Consider the following 5,828-nt stretch of genomic DNA (forward strand, 5'->3'; position numbering starts at 1 on the left):
TTATCGACAATTATAGTCGATACGCTTTTGTGTATCTTATTAAACACAAGTATGAAACTTTTGAAAGGTTCAAAAAGTTTCGAAATGAAGTGGAAAACCAACTTGGTAAAACCATTAAGATACTTCGATAAGATCGAGGTGGAGAGTATCTCAGCTCAGAGTTCGTCAGTCATCTAAAAGAGTGTGGAATTGTTTCACAGCTCACTCCACCTGGCACACCCCAACATAATGGCGTGAGCAAAAGGAGGAATCGAACTTTGCTAAACATGGTTCGAACGATGATGCGTAGAACTAACTTGCCTCACTCCTTTTGGAGTTTCTCCCTTTTGACCGCCTCCCACATTCGTCAAATACTACAACCAAAGCGGTTATTACTCCTTTCATCCTGATACAAATATGATTTCTATCAAGTGGAAAGATCACTTCCTCGAGAAAGAATTTCTCGATCAAAGAACTGGAGATAACATTGTCGATCTTGAAGAAATTCAAGAACCATAATCAACCGCTGAGAAAGTTGGAGCGTCTGATCAACAATTTGTTGTTGCTAATACATCAGACATGAACACGAGCGTTCGCAGAAGTAGTAGGACTCTCGTGCCAAATTCTAAATACCTATGGCATTTAGATGGTCCCGAAGTCTTATTAGTAGCTGAGTCTAATGACGAACCTGCTAACTACAAATCTGCAATCTTGGATCCGAAATCTGAGAAATGGCGAGATGCCATGAACGCCGAGATGCAATCTATGCATGATAACCAAGTTTGGAACTTAGTTGAGCTACCCCCGATGGTCGGGCAGTAGGGAGCAAATGGATTTTCAAAAGAAAAACCAACATGCATGGAAATGTGCAAACCTATAAAGCACGGCTAGTTGCGAAAGGTTTTACTCAAACTCAAGGGGTTGACTATGATGAAACTTTTTCGCCCGTTGCTATGACTAAGTCAATAAGGATATTACTTGCCATAGTCGCGTACTATGACTACGAAATATGGCAAATGGATGTCATAACCGCTTTTCTTAATGGACATCTTTCTGAAGATGTTTATATGGTTCAGCCTAAAGGTTTTGTCGATCCTAAATATTGTAATAGGGTTTGCAAATTGAACAAGTCCATTTATGGACTTAAGCAAGCATCTCGAAGCTGGAATCTTCACTTTGATGGGAAAATCAAAGAGTTTGGTTTTTTTCAAAAATGAAGATGAGCCTTGTGTTTAAAGAAAGGCTAGTGGGAGCACTATATCATTCTTCATCTTGTATGTGGATGATATACTGATCATTGGAAACAACATTCCTATGCTTAAGGAAGTTAAGCACTGGCTGGAATCTTGTTTTGCAATGAAGGATCTTGGTGAAGCTGCTTATATTCTAGGAATCAAGATCTACCGAGATAGATCTAAGCGGCTTCTAGGGCTAAGTCAAAGTACATACATAAGCAAAGTCATGACACGCTTCTCAATGGACAAACTCCAAGATAGGAGCTGTTCCATTGCTAAAGGAACCGTGTTAAGAAAATCGCAATCTCCGGCAACGGACATTCAAACAAAGCACATGCAAGCAATTCCATATGCTTCAGCGATTGGCTCTATCATGTATGCTATGTTATGCACTAGACCTGACGTCTCGTTTGCTTTAAGCATGACTAGCTGTCACACCCTCAAAATCCGTCAGAGGGTGTGAACTAACATGATCGGAATCATTAGTTATAATCAAACATCATATTCAAAGTTTTTAAACCACAAATATTAAAGTTTAATGAATTCGGAAGCGTAAATAATAAGCCAAGTGTTGCGTCACGCATGACGACTTAAAACCAAATTAATAAAAGTTTAAAAGCAAGTTTTCAAAACGATAGTGTTCAATGAAATGCATGTCCCTATACCGCGCGCCCGCCTCGGCTACCTGAGAATAACATACTAAAAGTGTCAACACAGGGTTGATGAGTTCACATATATAAATAAAGGAAAACGTTTACGTTTAAGTGTTTGCGTTTGCGTTACCAGATAATGTTAAGTCAATTATATATCAATAGGTAGCTAGCCTATAAAACAAGTATTACTAAGTGTTCGACACCGAAGCTGACTGTTTATCATATGCCTTGCCACCATGTCAACCACGACCATGGTAATGTGTTAGCCAAGATTACACCCACTCGACCTACAGTCGAGTTTAGAGTTGGGTAGGGTTTGTCAAACCCAGTAGTACTACTCAACAGTGATTCGCTATTATACAAATACTAAACGGTTCGATGTTATGAAGGACTTTAGTTGGTTTGTTTGCCACTTAGCCTTACAAGCGATATATAACCAATAACAAAATCTAAAGTGTTTGGAGTATGTTATCTCCCCCAAGTAAAAAGTGTTTAAAAGAGTAAAAGGGGAACGTGAAACTCACTGTTTGCGAAGAATTCAAAAAAAAAATCCGAGAGATGCGCGTAAAAGAAAATCCTCACTAGTGCTCTAAAACAAAAATGAGATTCTCTAAGTATTTAAACTACTATTGAGTCTCTAGACTCGGCACATAATACCTATGCATGAGATACGTTTCGTGTTTCGTTTGTGAATTATGTGTGACTCGACAAACACATTGGTGACACGTTACATGTGTATACAACTACTTAAGCATCAAATACTAACATTGTACATTACTAGTAAATTATCTCCCCACAAGGGCAATTTAGTCAAAACATGGCAATTATCTATTAACAAACACGTTTCATGTATTTTCATATAGTTCAGCAGCTAGTTTTATCAAGACAGATTTCTACTTGAAAGATTACTTTATTAAACAAATCATAATATATCAATTAATTCACCAAAAATCTTCACTAAAGAACACATGAGTTAGGTTTCCATAACTATTTTTATTGTATTTTTTTTCCCCATAGTTTTCTCACAAAGACCAAAACATTACAGTAAACTCAAAGCAGTCAAAATCGTGCGCAACAGAATGATATTTGTTATTCCCGTTAAATGGTAAATTCAATTAATGCAAGACCAATTGGGTTAGATTCTTAACTCAATATGTTAACTTCCAGAAGTGGAACTAACCCATTTGGTCTTGTAGTTTATTAGATATGATAATTTCAAAACAGCTTAACAGCAGACCCCACAATTCAGACTTGCACTACGTTTTTGTAAAATAATAAAAGTTAACTTTTACACGTCCAAAAATTACAAATTTGGACTCTTTAGAAACTAGACTCAACCTAGTACACCGTAGTGTTAATAATTTCTACCAATTACCATATTAACATCTAGTTACAGTCATCTAAACATCAAATCAACAATCTGTCCAGTACCTGTTTACATCAGAACTCAACATAACAACAATCTATGAACCAAAACCCATGCATATCACACTATAGACACAATATTTACCAACCATGCATATCAATTTTACGTTACACACATAGTTAGGGTTTTACTTGAAAGTTTAAAATCAAAGAACAAGTAATTAACAAGCAATTATAACACAACTAGTTATCAATTCACTAGCAAATCATCATCAAACATAAAATCAAACCCTAACTCATCTTAATCATCACTTTCAAGAATTTAAGGTTTTGATTAACCCATTCAATATCAAAATTAAACACATAGAATGCATAGAGAAGTAGTTAATTACCTAATAGCACCTTAATTCTTCAACAAAAGCTTGAAAATCCTTGTGTGTGTGTGTGTGTGTGTGTTTACGGCAACCAAGAAGAGAGGGAGAGGGGGCCGATCGGTCTAGGGAGAGGGGAGGGAGTGTAGGGTTTTGTTAATTATTATAATAATAATATGTTACACAATGGCCCTTCTACTTTTAGTTATTAATTTTCTAGTGTAAACAATTAGTTCTTGCTTCTTGTGTTTAGCATTACACATAACATATCAAGTAACATATATGTTAACACATAATTATCACGTATTTGTTGTTTTGATGTTTGTCGTTTGTTCACCAATGGTTTGAGTCGACTCGTGTGCGTTTCGGTGCAATCCCGAAAGACTACATGTGTAGTGATTGTCATGCGTCATTTAAAACCCTAGTTTAAATGTAATGAGATGTGCGTTATAGATCAAGTGATCTTAAGTTTGAATTGACGGAGTTTGGATTAACGGAGTTAACCTAAAATTGACGAGTGTCACACTAGCCATTTTCAGCAGAGTCTTGGCGTTGCCCATTGGACTGCAGTAAAGAACATCTTGAGGTACCTAAAAAGGACCAAAGACATGTTCTTGGTGTTTGGAGAAGTGGAAGAGGAGATCACTGTAAGGTGTTACACTGATACTGACTTCCAGAATGACCGAGATGTTTCTCGTTCATAATCTGCTTGGATGAAGAAATTCATAGCCAACCTCGATCTGGTTCCAAATTTAGTAAATTGATCGACGTGATATGTGATTACACAGGTGCTATTGCTCAAGCCAAAGAGCCCAATTTTCATCACATGGCCAAGCACATTTTTAGTTCCACAATATACGAGAAATACTGGAACAAAATGACATCATAATAAGCAACGTAGACACAGATCAAAACCTAGCAGACCCATTCACTAAGCCGATGACTCAGGACAAGCATGATCAGCATAGAGATGCTCTCGGGCTTAGGCTTGCTAGTGATTTATTTTTATTTAGTATTTAGATGTATGAACATTTAACAGTTATACTTTTGTTTGAATGGTTAAATGCAAACGTTGAATATTATAACTGTGTTCATTTTAATACGTTTAATCCATGAATATTGTATTCTAAATTATCCGTAGTCGGTCAGACTCGTGGGAGCGATTCTGAATTAAGACTATTTTGACTTTGGACTTAAAGGGTTGACTTCCAAACTCACAAACCTCATTATGAATGACGTTGGATGTATGTAACATCCTGAATATTATAATGATAAATAAAGAAAGTCACGTTTAGTGATTTCGCGTTATTAATTAAGTAATATCGAGTAAAGAACGGATCATGGACTGAGATTAATTAAGGTGGGTTAAATGGGAATGGGCCTTAGGTCCATGGGCTTTAAGGGATATAAATATCCCCTATACCAACCTAAAACCCTAAATACTCATTCTTACCATCTTATTCTCTAACACACTCCAAAAACACATACACCACACCACCATATACGGCCGGCGGCCGAGAGAGAGAAACGAGCAAGATCCGAGAGAGAGTAAACGTTAGTTGTGATTAGATTTTTGTTATTCGAGTCCTACACGAGATCTAGAATTCCTAAACAAGCTAACCAAGATCGAACAAGCACAAAAGGTATGTTCTTGACCTTTAAAGTTTATGTAGTATTGAACGTTTTTACCATTAAGGTCCAAACTTTACGTTATTCCGGGCTTAGTTTTACCCAAACAAGGCCATGGGAATGATCGCGGGACTTGTTAACGTCATATCCAAGAATTTCTTGATGAAACGAGGGTGATTCTGGTGATTACGAATGAACAGAGGCGGATGCTGAGTAACTTCACCTGCAAGCCAACTTCGCCTTCAATCAAGTTCGCTTGCAAGAAAGTTTGCCAGCCAAGTTCGCCCCTGACAACTTCGCCTGGCATATGTTCGCTTAAGATTAACTTCGCCAAACCTAACTTCGCTTGATGCTAAGTTCGCTACAAGCAAGTTCGCCTACCTTATCAACTTCGCTGAACCATATGTTCGCTGGACTCTAAGTTCGCCGAGTCTTAAGTTCGCCGAACCTTAAGTTCGCTTAAGTTAAGTTCGCTTAACATGCATTTTAAGGTACCGAATCGGGCTAACGAATGAGTAGGTGAATAAAATAGTAACTTAAAATCCTAATAGGAAATGCGTTAAGACAGTTAATGAAAATAGTAACTCAGCTCGACC

The sequence above is a fragment of the Bidens hawaiensis genome, unplaced genomic scaffold, assembly GCF_021521415.1.
Source record: "Bidens hawaiensis isolate Kalapana, Puna unplaced genomic scaffold, B.hawaiensis_p1.1 tig00005181_1, whole genome shotgun sequence".
In the NCBI taxonomy this organism is placed as follows: domain Eukaryota; kingdom Viridiplantae; phylum Streptophyta; class Magnoliopsida; order Asterales; family Asteraceae; genus Bidens; species Bidens hawaiensis.